Raw genomic sequence first — 15,720 nt, 5'->3', positions numbered from 1 at the left:
GTTCCGGATCGTAATGTAGCACCAAGGCTTTACTTTTTTTAAGCTTGAGCTAATACAAGTTAGTAAAGATAAAGCATTGATGTATGTACGAGAACGTCATGAATATTGGTTGGTAATTATGAATCAATCAGTTCTCAAACATTGATTTTCATAAGGTTTTTGCTGATACCAGAGCCACAAGAAAAAATGCATTTTTTGAAAATGCATTGAGTGCAATTACTAATATGCTAGACGAGTGCTTAGATGATGATAATACAGATTTAAAATAAAGATAATGAAATATAGATTTTATTAGGTTTTATACTACATTCGACCCTTTGGTTATTGAATTATTCAAAGGCCATATTGAAAAAAAGTTTAACAAAACGTATCGCAAGGCTTTGTTGGCTTTCATTCTACCTCTGTTAGCTCCAAAAATAACCTCTCATTTCATCGTGTAACTTCGGGAATAAGCCGACTTTACGGTTTAAGCAGTTTCTGAATACAAGAATTGGAAGAGCCGGTTTACCCCACTAACCCCTTTTCCGAAAATCTAAATTTCTGCAAACTTTTGCATTAGTGCATTAGTGCATAAAGAACAAGGACGCAAAACCGGAGTTTCGCTTCTCGCACAATGGGTTCGATATGATGGTCAATAACATGTTCTAGAAAAAAATGGATTTTCTCAGGCATCTTTATGACGGCGCATTTTTTGAATATATTTAATGAATGCTCTTGAGTTGCACTACAAAACGTAATATTTGGATTTTAATCCTAGATCTGTTGGCAAGAGAAAACTGCTGTGAAAATCGCCTTATTTTTTTAGAAAAATGCGAATATCTCATCATGTATTCTCGATAGCAACTTCCAATAACTCTCATTTTGTTGCGTTTATAGAGTAAAATAAACATGCCAATTTCCATGACAATCGATTCAGTTTACACAAAGTTATAACAGTTTTACGTTTTTAGCAATTTTTGGACATCAATTTTTGACGTGCTTTTTTACCCCACTTACCCCTTTTTAAAAAATCTGACATTATGCAAAACATTGTTCTATTATATAGATAAACAAACCCTGGAAGTTTCGGTCCAATCGGAGAACCTCGAAACAAGACCTAGTTGCGGTCTCCGCGAACTGGCTCTTAAGTTAGTTGTAAGTTTACTTCCCCTTTTCTGACAAGTAGGTTTACATCCCTACGAATGATAAGTCCTAATTGCGAAAGCAAACAAATCCTAACAATTAAAATTACAAATTTCTAACAGTGTTGAGAAGTCACCATTTGTGATTAAACACACATACTCATTATATACTAATATTTATCATATATACAAATCCCCCCCTTAAAAAAAAAATCAATAATATCAAGCGTTACGGAAATCCATTTTTATATAGTAGATAATTCATCGAAATTTGTACCCATTTGTCTCCATATTCTAAGGAATCATATTTCATTATCTTACTGTGTTATTTTGTATTGATACAGAAACATCATAGAAGAAGGTTGAGTGTAAAAATTCACAAGTTCCAAATATTATACTATTTTCCCCTGTGACTAATACCTATTTCAAAACCACTGGTAATTCCTCCAAACCAAATGCTCAACAACACAGCTGTATGTCGCCACCAAGTGCAGCACGATGCTAAATAAACAATAATAGCCACCCAACCAGCATTTATCCGCCTGTCAGAGCGTATAAGGCAGCAAATTAATCGAATCGAAATTAAAATTAGCGGCAGCGAAATAAATAAGTGAGCGTTGCAAGTTAACCAGCAGCCCGGACTACTGGCTGCGGCTGTACAAAAAAAAAAGTGTACTGCAGGAAGCACAGAACGGTTGAGTGCGGCGAATTAAAATAATTAATTTTACGTTTTTATAAATCTGTGGTTAGGATGCCGACCAAACACACAGAAGGAGACTGGCGTTTGCTAACGTATTTGATTTCTCGTAGTCTGGTGTGTTTTGACTTTCAACGGACCTGAAGCAGGCTGGTGTAGCAACCAGAAACGTAACCAAAGTGAAGTAATAAAACATGAGCTACATCATATTCGCGTATTAGTGGACTGGAAGAGACTCCCCTGTTTGCTTCCCTCTAGCCGAGCTGCATAACGGCTTCTCTCAATAAACACTAGCGAAACATGACGGCTACGATTAATGTCTACCCTCCGTACTCCCGGATGGTGATGAGAAATAATGTGTTATAAATGATGAATCATATGATACCATAGTTTAGGCCCTTCTTGATAATCATCGGTTATCTTTTACGAAAAGATAGGACAGTAAAACGTTTTTAGTACAACTATTCCAAAATTTTACGGCGCTGAACCGTGTTGAATAAAATTGAATCATTTGAATTGAATAGCAAACTTGTAATAAAACTGTACTAGGATTTTGTGGTTTCAAAAGTACGATTTCTAGCCTCCTTCATTTACTTCTTCTGCCTTCTGCGATAGGCGTTTTCTGCTACCGCGGGAGCTTCACATCAATCTTTGCTAATTAATTAAAATGATTAATTATCAGCTTTTGCTTCGCAGCACATGGAACTCGATTTTAACAGCAACAGCAACGCTGATGGAAAACTATCCGGTTTCCGCACCCATGTTCTCCTAGTAAAACAGGGCCGTCCTGAAACGGGAGGGGGCTGTTTCCCACCGTAGGCATCGCGACGCACTTTCCGTGGCGCGAATCGAAACCGGCACGAGTTTTAGCAAGCGCACATTATTGCTAATTATGATGGAATGCGCATTAACGGAGCGATGCATCATGCAGATGATGCTACCGCTGCCATATTGGACATAAAGCAGGGCCAGCAGGTGGTATTATGTGACCATTAGTGAGTGGAAATTGCACCTATTATGGTCGGAGGCAGCTTTTCACCGTGTGCACGAATCAGTTGTTATTGAACGCACAACCACAATTCACCATCCATTGGTTAGAAAGTGAAAATTGTAGACGTTCCAGCGTAGAAGCAGTATTGGCGCTGTGTCTTTATTACTAATTTTATTGCTGTGTAGTATATTTAAAATGAAGCATTCCCCCAGAACACCAGCGAACAGTTGTAGTTCGTGATTGGTCAAGCACATGAAAACTGCTTGATGTGCCAATTGAAAGTCGTTCGAGAGAATCGTAACCTTTCCGATGTGGAGTCTTGAATGTTTTCAATACTTTCAGAGCCGGTACTAACGCCAGAAAAATTCATATACGGTCAGTTGAACGAAAAAAAGAAATTTAGTCAAGTAGTTGTCGTTTCTATTATTTTCATGTTTTCATAAAAGTCAGCCGCCAACCCGCCGTCGAAAGCGGCGATCTCTCGCAAGTAAACAACTGATCTACCTTCTGATCCGTTAGATTCACGATCTAAGAATAATGAGAACAATTGAAAATTTGAGCAAACAATCCGCAACCAATTTTAAAGACAGTAATAATCAATGAACTGTTTGAAACAGTATTCAACGTGATACATATGTTTTAATCCAAAGTGACTAATGTTTTTTGCCATTAAAATACAATATGTAGCAGGTACCGATTATTTAATGTAACAAAAAAAAATAAAAGACTAATCAAATAATCATCCCACCAGCGAAATAATTAAATCCGAAAGGAACGTAAATACGAGCCTGATGCTAATGAAATGTGGCAACACGTTTTCTCATCGAGAAGCGCGAGCAATTCACGATAATGATGAGATACGCCAGTCGGGGATATTTTATCGCTATCACCCACCCCAACAACGGTATCAAGCGCAAAGAAAACTGTTCACCCCAACTCCGTTTGCAGCAGCAGTGAGCTGAGCGTGCAGTGAAGCAATGTCATCGTTTTGCCAATTGAAGCAGCATTTTTCTCACTATAAACGCATCCGCGGCATCGAAGTGGCGCATGAGGCAGTTATTAATACGAGATTGACTAATAAATAATAACTATTAAAAAATCATTTGTTTTACGATTGTCGATAAATTATGAACCGGCAGCAGTGCAGGACTTCATTTATGGAGGGAAAAACGTAACGCGGCTGGACGCTTCGTGTGATTATTGCATGGCGGGAAAGTGAATTCAATTGAGGGCTTTATAACGAGGCAGTTAAATATGAAGCCGCGTTAAGATTTGAACCAGCAAGCAGAGGGAGAGAAAGAGAGAGAGAAAAAAAAAGAAACTGGTCCTGCAGCCCCATACCATAGACAGCAATGCCTTGATCGAGCCCAGTCAGCGCGGAAGTTAATAGGTCAGCATGAACTTTCGCTAAAACGATAATTTTTCGCCCAAATCAGCAATTCGGAATCTCCGTGAAGATCGCGATTCCCGACTACCCCGAATCTCCCAGGGCACTTCAGAGCTCTAATAACAATAGAGTGCAAGGCAACCGCAAGCATCTCGACAAAACGATCGCTAGCGAGCGGCTGCAGAAATTAGCCAGAAATAAATCATGATGCATGAAAGCAATGCACTTCTCTGTCTGGGACGTGAATGAGAGCATCGACGTGATCGCCGGGAGGTGTTTCCTAATGAAATTAACCAGAAAAAAGCTTCATAACTCATTCGCCAATGTGGACTGAGCCGCAAGTTTCGCGACGACCAACGACCGCAAAGACGTCCTCAAAAAAAAATACGAAATATGTAGAATTATACCGATGCAAGATCCTTTAGTCGGTCGAAGCGGAACAGGAGCCATCTCATCGGGCGAGAGCTCACCTAGTGCCAGAAAAAGTTGCCAAAAGGGTGCATGCATATCCGAGAGTAATTATAGTCGAGAGGTACTGTTTACACACCGCGCCAGACTTCGGTCGGAATTTGAGGAAGCACAGCGTGTATATTTTCAGGCAAAGGGTAAGCGGTCGAAATGGATTACTCACGATTCTTGGGGTGAGATCCTACTTGACATCTTACTTGCAAATCAAACACAATGCTGGCCGAAGCCTAAGCTTTGGACGGCGATTCTGATGAGTAGTATTGTTACATTCTGGGAATAAATTTATTTCAACAGGGTTCGTGAGTGGGTTGTAATTTTGTGGTTTGTGATTGACTTGGGGTCAGCAACTCAATCGAATACATTGCATAGGCATATGATCGTGAAATCTGATTCTCCCATGAGATTTCGGTTTGCTAAAAGAATTTTACGTTTTCATGCGTTGTCCGAAAAGAATCACCAAAAAAAGAAAAGTAAGCCAAAACTGATATGCTTAGGCATGTCTAATTGAAAAAAAAACAAATCTTTATTTTTAATTCCATTGAAAATATAACACGAAATAATCAACCTAGCGGTGAGACTTAGCCTTCTTATTCGAATATTATCATTTGTAGAAACATGTTTTCACAAACATTTCAATTTCTGAACAACAAATTACATCTTGATATTTTTTTCTGGATTTCCGAAACCCGGATGCTACCCAGAGATTGGAAATCAACCTCAGACACACACATACACACAAGAACAACGAAAAGTAAAAACGATTTTTCATCAAAAAGCAAAATTAAACGTTTCTGCCAGATTTCTTTGAAAATTGTCTCAACAATGTTCAACAAATTTTCAACAATCTTTCATCGTTCAGATGATATTAGTACTTTACGTTGGTAACATCAACAGCACCCCAAATGATGTTGTCATGCGATGACTGTTATTCGCTTGGATATTTGAGATGATCGTTTTTTGAGGCGATGGAGCTAGGTTCGACTGTCCCGTCTATTATTCATTTTTATTTATTTATTTATTTATTTCGTCAAGCAAATGTAGACTACAGTTATAATAATACAATGTTTTCTTATATTCTATACATTATTTCCAGTAGTTAGTCGTTTTTTTATTTGATTTCTGCCCATGGTGATGTCGATATTTTCGCAGTGCTGATTATAGTGACGCATCTGCGATTTATTGGGCCATTTTTTGAGTAGTTTGTTCTGTGAGAATTTTCCGAAAATATTTTACGATTTCCTGATTGACGACTGGGTGCATAAAAATTTAGTTGTGATAATAATTTAGTAGATTGCACGCGTTGAGAAATAATGTCATTGATAAAATAAAGCATTGAAAGATCGCGGCGTTCTTTAAGTGCTTGTATGTCTATAAGCATGCAGCGTGCTTCATATGATGGTAAGAGAAATGCTGTCCAATTTAGCTTACGAAGCGCGTACAAAAGAAATTGTTTTTGGACAGATTCAATGCGTTCTTCATGTGTGGCAATATAGGAATTCCATACAATGCTACAGTATTCCAGAATTGGTCGGACGTATGTAATATATAATAGTTTGATTGTATATGCTGCCGGTAACCGCAAGTCAGTGCCATCTGTAAAAATGTTAAAACGAGAAAACAGCTTCGAAAGATATTTAATTCACGCTCAGTTTTTTTTTGTTCACACAACATTTATTTGACACGGCACAATACAAATTAATGTTTTACGGAGCCAATTAAATCTAATGCCTTATGGTCTAGAATATCTTATAATCGAAAGGCAAATTCTTTACCCTCGCTGCCAACTACGAGCTGGAACTAAATCTAATACTAAAACTAACATGGTTTTTTTTTTTGTTTCGCTGTTAAATTGGCACCTTGATGCTCTTCAAGTAGCTATAAACATGTAGCATGTATGGCAAGTTTCGCTGAGCGAGAATATCACGAACTGGCACATAGGGCTGTATTCCTCGGGCCCTGAGGGTATCCAAAAGTAGAGATCTGGCGCCGCAGAATTCAGCACACACCCAAACCACGTGTTCAATGTCTTGATACCCCAATCCACAAACGCAATGATTACTGCTTGCCAGCCCAATACGCAAGAGATGTGCATCTAGCCCGTAGTGGTTGGACATAATCCGAGACATCACGCGAATGAAATCTCGTCCTACATCCAACCCCCGAAACCAAGGTTTGGTGGAAACCTTGGGGATGATGCTGTGTAGCCACCTCCCCAGTTCTCCCTTACCCCACGAGGCCTGCCAGTTGACAAGTGTACTCTGAAGTGAAAATTTTAAAAATTCATTGTAGGCAATTGGTCTGTTATAAATATCACCGTTTTTTGCGCCCACCTTAGCCAAAGTGTCCGCTTTCTCATTGCCCGGAATGGAACAATGAGAAGGGACCCACACTAAGGTAATCTGAGAAGATTTTTCGGATAAAGCACTCAGATGTTCCCGTATTTTCCCCAGGAAATACGGAGAGTGCCTTACAACCTTCATCGATCGGAGAGCCTCAATAGAACTGAGACTGTCCGTAAAGATGAAGTAATGGTCCGTGGGCATTGTTTCAATAATCCCTAAGGTATACTGAATTGCAGCCAATTCTGCGACGTAAACAGAAGCAGGATTATCGAGCTTGTAGGAGGCGGTAAAATTATTGTTGAAGATACCGAAGCCAGTGGACCCGTTGAGAAATGATCCATCAGTATAAAACGCATTGTCGCAGTTGATGTTTTTATATTTGTTATAAAATATTTTAGGGATCTGCTGCACGCGTAAATGATCCGGGATTCCACGAGTTTCTTCCATCATGGATGTATCGAAAAACACAGTAGAAACAGAAGTATCTAATAAGTTGACACGATTGGAGGTGTATGAGGAAGGATTTATACTTTGAGACATGTGATTGAAATACACAGTCATGAAACGGGTTTGAGAATTAAGTACAACTAGCCTATCGAAATTTTCAATTACCAAGGGGTTCGAAACCTCACATTTGATGAAAATACGAGTAGTCAGATCCCAAAAGCGGTCTTTTAATGGGAGAACGCCCGCCAAAACTTTCAAACTCATCGTATGGGTCGAATGCATGCAACCTAAGGCAATACGCAAACAACGATACTGCAAAGGCACTTTTCAGCACCCTTATTACAGGCGTCATCCGCATGTTGCTCTCCGCACTTGCCACAACGTGCTTTATTACCACAGTGGGAGGCCGTATGGCCAAACTGTTTGCACTTGAGGCAATCCATTACCCGCGGTACAAACAAGCGCACGGGCAGACGCACCTTGTCCACGAGCACATAGCTCGGCAGAGCAGACCCGGCGAAAGTCACGCGAAAAGAGTCTGAAGGGGTGTAAGTTCTTACACCCTTGTCGAGCGATACTGAATGTAGTTGCTTACATTCAAGTATCTTGGCAGGTTCAAGGCTAGAATCCTTGAAAAGGCCTTTTCCACCCTTAAACAGGTCCTCGACAGTCAGACTAAATTCACTGACCACACCGTCAATCTCAACTACGCGAGCTGGAATGTACACGTGGTACTCCCGCGTGAAGAGCTCACAAGCAGCAATCTCGTTTGCTTGCTTGAGGTCGGACACCAAAACACGCAGCTTATTCGGGCGTACTTTGGTAATTCCAGTCACGGCTGTAAACCGTGCCAGATCTTTACATATTTGCATTGTGTTAAATGCTTTCACTTTCGGCCGGAAAAATACAGCCCCTAAACCAACTTTGCCCTCCGGATACTGCTTAAGCCGATGGGTAGCTTCCTGTGGGATTCCATTCTTAACCCTTGGAACTTTGTATCCGGGAGGGCTAGGCGGTAGAACGAGCGGGTTTTCATCCCCGCGTTCGTCGTCCATGTTGGACGCGTAAGCCACACACGCAAAATGCCAATCAACAAATAATATTGTAGAAAAATAAACCAAGAGAAAAAAAACTACTTATCTTCTGCAGCCGCTCTCCACCGCAATCAGCGCACGGGCGATGCCAATCTCCAGTCCTTCACACAAGAGTCCGCTAGCAAAAGCTGCAGCCGCTCCAGCCACACAGCAGCACCAGTACAGCCAAACAGCATAACGCCGGGTACAGGATCTCTCGCAGTAGCGACACAACGTACAGTCTGTGGCGTACGGTAGCAATAGGCGATGATGCGTTCCTTTGTCTTCAATAGACGACGGCAACGAGCAGCAGTGCACACGCAATACAATGCACGGTAACCTTGAAGGCGATTAACTGGTCGGCACTATCGAGATCGAAATGAAATTGCGACCGAACACGACGAGAGCACAACTCGGAATGAATTCACGCTCAGTTATTACTTATTTAAAATGAATTATTTTGACAATATTCATGCTTAAATATAGTTTGCATACTAGCCTGCACTAATTACGTTATAAAAACCATTGATATAATTGATTTTATGATAAAAACCTTAAGTGTGACTGACTTGCCGTTACATTCTACACCGAAGAGAAAAGTAACCGCAAGTCAGTCACATTGCCATGTTGAAACTATAGTGCGTGTTGACCTGTTGTTATTCGTTGCCGTGGAAAACTGTCAATCCTTCGCTGTTAGGAAGTGTATGTCCATGAGAACCTTCTAGGAAATGTCGACGTTGGAAAATCTCATGATGTACGGAACCGATGAAAGCTTATCCGGTGAGGACTCGGATAAAGAAACTGAAGCCGGGACTACAGTTGGTTCATCCGACAACAAATGTCAAGATGATCCAAATCCATTTGTGGTTCGAGCATTACCTTTGGAGATTTCTTGGAACGATTCCCTGGATTCTGATGGAAGTTTTTTCGATACTCAAGATTTTGCGGATAGATCTACGAAGAAGTGAACCAAGAAAAAAAATTGACTTGAATTCGTATTAGCAGCAAATTGCTCCACATAAATTCATCACCAATTCAAACTAAAAAATAATCCCAATAATTGATAATTATTACTAGATAACATATTTTCATCTAAACGGTCGTATCGAACTCTTTTTTACTCCCCATTCATTTTACTGTTGTATTATGCATGTTTTTTTTGTAAATCGGGACTGACTTTCGGTTATTTTTCTTTTGGGACTGACTTGCGGTTACTTTGCCTAATGTGACAATTCGACTTGGTATTGATTTCCACTTTTTTTGAACAAACCACTATTTTTTATCGGTACATCTGAAAATATACTCAAAGCTAGGCCAAAATACGATGCTAACTCAAAATTGACAAAATTACAGATGGGACTGACTTGCGGTTAGCGGCAGTATGGGTCTTGAAAATTGTGGCCGAAGCGTTTTATAAAGCCCAGCATACTATTTGCTTTGTTTATTATTCTGTTATAATGTTCTATGAATGTAAGTTTGGAGTCTAAGATTACGCCTAGGTCCCTTACGATTTTGCATTTTTCTACTGGTTGGTTTCCTAAGAAAATGTTTGTAGGTGGTGTTACTGTTTTTCTGCTAAAGGCTATTGAATTACATTTTTTAATGTTGAGTTGTAATAGGCTTTTGTTGCACCAAGTGTGGAATACATTAATTTCATTCTGGAATATTTCGAAGTCTTCTGCATTGGTTATTTCTATAAAGAGCTTCATGTCGTCAGCATATACAAGCAATGTATTGACTTAAGAAGAAAGGAAATGTCATTTACGTATAATATATAAAGAAGAGGGCCCAGGTGGAACCTTGAGGAACCCCAGAAGTTACTTCCATTGGGTTTGAAAAGGAATTTTGAAAGCGGAATATTTGCGTTCGTTTTGTTAAGTATGACTGCAGCCATTCCAAAAACTTTGTTTCAGTTCCGTATTTTTCGAGCTTGAAGAGCAATAATGGTATGTCGATTCTGTCAAATGCCTTGCTAAAGTCCGTATAAAGAGCTTCTACGTGGTTACCGTTGTCCATTACAGTCAAAGTGAAAGTTATGAATTCCAAAAGATTTGTGGTAGTTGATCGGCCTTTGTAAAAGCCGTGCTGTTGAGTTGTAATTTGGTGTTTTACTTGTTGAAAGATTTTTTTCATTAATTATTGATTCAAATAATTTTGGAATGCATGAAATAATGGCAATTCCACGATAATTACGAATGTCAGATTTCGTGCCAGATTTGAAAATTGGCACTAAATATGAAGTTTTCCAGAGTTCTGGGAAAATTCCATTCTTCAGGGACATGTTAAAAAGGTGTTGTAAGGGTGTAGATAGTTCTTCTGCCAAGTTTTTGAGAAAAATTGGAGCTATTCTGTCAGGTCCAGGACCTTTCGTAGCGTCTAAATTTTTAAGTGCGTTTTGATTTTCGAACTCAGATATTTGATTGACAGATAAAGAATTCGAAAATTCAGGAAAATACGAGAAGTATTCGCGGTCGCGATCTGTCCTTCATATGTGGTGTGAATTTCTTGAAAAAAAGTGACAAAAAGACTACATATTTCATTACTAGTTTGTCCTACATTACTGTCAAGATGCATTCGTGATGGAAAGTTGTTACTTTTTAGTTTGGTTTTTACGTAATTAAAGAAGTTCTTAGAGCAAGACTTGATTTGATGTTCGATTTTACGATTATGTTCTTCATGTGCAATTTTGATGGCTGCGTCAAGTTGACAGCAAATTTCTAGGTAATTTTGAAGATTTTCGCTATTGTTGTCTTTTTTGCATATTTTATGTGCCTTTTTGTTTCCTATTTTTTAGGTTCTTCAATTGTGGATTAAACCACACTGGATATTTGTTGGTGTTCGTTCGTCTTCTTTTTTTTTAGTGGTACATTTTCTGATATAATTTGATTAATTATTTCATAAAATTTTGTTACTTCTTCGTTGACATTTCCTTCTTTACAAATTATACTACGCCAATTTATTATGCGAAGTCTACGTTTGACTTGTTCGAAGTCAGTTTTGTGGTATTCCGGTACTTCCTCGTGCTCGCAGTCGCTAGGGTACGAAGGGTTATTCATTACTATTGAATATTCAATTGCTGTGTGGAATGCTTCATTTTTCCAGATGGGAGTCAATGATGCATCTACACAGAAGTCTTCAGTGCAGTTTGTGAATAATAGGTCTAAATAAGCATTTTGTTTGTTTTTGACATGATTGATTTGATATAGACCGAGTTCTGATGATTTGCCAAAAAGATACTGCAGTGTTTCGTTTTCGCCTACGACTGGGAGTAAGATAGATTCATTTTCAATGTCTACAATAAAGTCTGCATTACGTTGGTTGAAGTCGCCATAGACATGCAGTTTTACTTCTGGTTCCATGTTAGACATAATAGATTCTAGAGTTTTGAAAAATAATTCATACGAATGTTTATGAGCATGTTCCGGTGGAAAGTAGACGGAACAGAAGATATGTTCTTCGCCAGCAATAAATGCTTTGGCCCATACGTGTTCAAATTCTTCATATTTGTCGGATATTATTTCTTCAGAAGTAAAGTCTACATTAATGGCAATGAGGACTCCACCGCCTGACTTTTTTTGACTGGTAGACAAATTTCGATCGTGCCGGAATACATTATAATTGTTTCCAAATACTTCTTCGCTCCTTACGCTTTCGTCCCAGCTACTTTCAGTTCCTAAAATTATTTTAAAAGATGACGACAATAGATTTTGTTGAATTACTTTCATTTTGCTTGGGCTTTTCATGCGATTGAAATTCTGACGATATATAAGAATTTCAGTCGCATTCTGCCGAGGAAGCGAAGAAGTGTTAGTCAAGTTATTACTTATGTTAAAATATAATGGTTCTGCCTCAGAAAAGGGCGTCCTTACTTGCGAAAATTTGTACTAAATTTGTTTACACTTTCACGAAGTTGTTGAAGACGGTGAGTGCGTTCATTTGAAAAAAAATGACGATATGATTGAAGGTCGGCTACTGCTTCGGCTGGCGTGAGTCCATATTCCTGATGGACTTCAATAAAGACGCGTTGGAGTTGTTCTGGAGATGTCGGCAGTCCTTCGGATGCGAGAAGCATTCTTATACTGGTTGGTGTCATTCCTTCTACGCATACAGATGATGGTTGGTCCTTCATGTATGCGAGATATAGGCGTGTAATATGCATTACTTTTGGGTCGCGGAGTCTAGCTTTCAAAAAGCGCTCGTCGCCATTCGATGATTGCTGCGTAAGTCGGACGATTGGTGGACGCATGGGGTCATGTTCAAATTGGCTGTCTTGCGGTGCTGATTGTATGCTGGCGTTGCTGGCAGGAGCCGGTGCAGAATTTCCATTGTTAGTTGTATTTTTTTCTGTCCGATATGGGTTGATAGTTTCGCCTTTTTGGAAATTTATAAATTTTGATGTTATGTCTGAATTCTGCGGCCCAGCAAATTGAACGCGTCAGCTGCCAGGAGGTCTTTGTCCAAGGGTAGTGGTTGTTTTGGCATTTCAGCAATTTGAGTTTTCTTTAAGTTGCAGGCGAAATGGTTTATTCCGTGTTTATAGGTGTTGTTACTTATGCTGATAGGGTTTGAGTTTTCCTGCTGACGTTTGCGTTGCTGCATACGTTTACGAGCGGCCTTTTCTGCTTGCTTTTCCTGCATGCGTCTTTTACGCTGTCTGGCGTCATATTCAGTCCAGTCGCGTTTCCATACTTTTTTATTGCCAATTTGGCGCCAGCCTGATGTGAAATTTGGAGTACGGTGTTCTTCCGAGTCCGATTCTGGAAGTGGCAATGAAAGGCGAAGTTCTTCAGCCAGACTGGGATGATTGTCTGTTTTTGGCTGGAGTGAATTCGATTCTTTGAGCGCTTTTGATTCATTGATTAGTTCCTGCGCCGTTGTACTGCAGTTTGTTTCCTTATTTTGTAAAGCTTCTAATTGATGTTCCATTTTGTCAATTTTTGATTCTATATTAGTGAATGCTTTTTCCAGGTGCTGTTGTATGTTCTTTGTGTGCTGCCGATTTTCTTTGCTAATGTCCGATATGTCCGATAAGGAGTCATGGCCAAGTTCGCCGAACAGCGTCGAAATGCGATTTATGGTTTTTGTCGACGCATTGTTTGTGTTGATATTTACTTTTTTAATTTCCGTCTTCAATTCAGAAAGCAGTGATTGATACTGTCCAGTGTGTCGTGCGTTACAGTCAGTTTAGGAAATTGACTGATTATTGAATGATTCGATTTGATTTGTGATTCAATACTTTCTGTTAAAATTTTCTGGTGCTGGATGAGCTTCTTCAGTTGCAGTTGGTCCATGAATTGTTTCTGGCATTCTATGCATAAGGGCAGCATAAATGAACGCAGTAGTTCTTCTTGGTTTCTACGGGTTCCTACGCAGGCAGCGTGGAAGTGCCTTTTGCATATTCCTTCGCATTTCCACAGGAAACGGTTGTCGGTCGAAGTACCGTTGGTTATGCCACACTTTTCCATAGCACTGATTAAAAATTGTTACGCGGCAAGTACGAATTGTCGAGAAAAGGTTAAATACACGCGGTAGCGCGACGGTCAAAGATTGTTTATAAATAAATAAATTGTTGCTTACGTGCACTCGCGACGCCGTCAAGGTGTAAAAAAATAAAAATAAAAATACAAGTTAATTGCGGAGCGAAATGAAAACGCGTCCGCGCCCGATGACTGTTCGTGGCGAAGAGTGTGTGAGTTCAGTTTAATTTTCCAAAAAAAAGACATAAACCACAATATGTTTTCGATCAACATTCCTCACAAACAAGTTGAATTTTCCTAACTCCTAATTTGCTTTAACTAATATTTCATAAATTTTACATCGCCTAAATCAGACGAAGTTGAAATTTCGGAATTAGATTAAAGGTAGTCTGAAGGGTGTACGAAATCAAATTGCATCATATTCAAATGGCTGTAATTTTTTACTCATCGATTAAACAGATATTTTTGCCTCTAGAAATATTTTTAGAGGCCATCAATGTTCATTAAGCAGACAATGTGTGCAGTAGGGAAAGCGAAAAATAAGCGAACTGGAAATATGATACAGATTTGGAAAAATATACCGCATCCCGACGGGACTTGAACCCGCAATCTCCCTGTCTCCGGCATGATATTTTGACTAATTAAACTACGGGGGTTGGCGGTACTGTTCCACAATCTATATGTGTATCTCATTCCACTGCCGACTTATTCTATTGCTCATCCCTAACTACACACAGTGCTGTGCAAGCGTTATTTATAGACTGAAAGGAATGTCTCATCACACACAGGAGAGTCAGCTGATAACTCTGTGTGATCGGGACCAAAGTCAGTCTGAGACTCTGAGTCGTGCTTGCAAGTGCGATACAACAACGAACTAAATTTCTATTTTTAACAACGGCTTTTACCTGTTAACATTGAAGTTCATTAAGCAGACAATGTGTGCAGTAGGGAAAGCGAAAATTAAGCGAACTCAATGTGTTTTAAATAATGTTTATTGAAAAGTCTTCTGAGGCTTTATGCCCGAATTTTTTTTCCGAGAAACCTGAAGATGCCACTACGTGTATAGAGGCTAGCTATGAACCACATTCTCATTACTGATTGTTCCAGATATTTCCCTACCCTTCGAATTGACCCAGTCATACTTTTTTATAATTTGTATGAAACGACGATAATAATAATGACAAGAAACTGGTCAACCCCGTCCAGCACCTCGATAGTCCACGTATTTTCTGGTCGGATACTATTTTAAAATGTTATTCATGTATGTTATTCGTAGATACACTACTGTTCATTTTTCAGGTCTTAAGCTCAACTTTTTGTTTTTGGTTAGCAAAATTATAGTTTATTTTAACTTACCCAAATTTGTGGCAGTTGTTAACTAAATATTTAAATATGCATTGTAGTGATCCAAAACACTTCAAGCATTGCTTAAATGGATGCCTCACAAGCTAAGGAACAAAAACGTTTGCTTTTTTGGCGCAATCTCACCCCGGCGGTGTTAACACATCGATAAATAACAAAAACGAGATTTTAGGTTTTAATATTTCTTAATTAAGAAATGATTAATTAAGAAAAATCGAGAAAAAACTGACGCACTGTTAGCCGAAAAGAGCACAACATTGCTGAAAGCGAGGAGTCAAATTGACGCAGACTATCTTGCCAGGGATAAAGCTTAAAAACATCTAGAACATGATGCACAATCACAGTATATCTTAAT

The sequence above is a fragment of the Wyeomyia smithii genome, chromosome 3 (genome assembly GCF_029784165.1).
Source record: "Wyeomyia smithii strain HCP4-BCI-WySm-NY-G18 chromosome 3, ASM2978416v1, whole genome shotgun sequence".
NCBI classification, from domain to species: domain Eukaryota; kingdom Metazoa; phylum Arthropoda; class Insecta; order Diptera; family Culicidae; genus Wyeomyia; species Wyeomyia smithii.
This window is presented reverse-complemented; position numbering follows the sequence as displayed.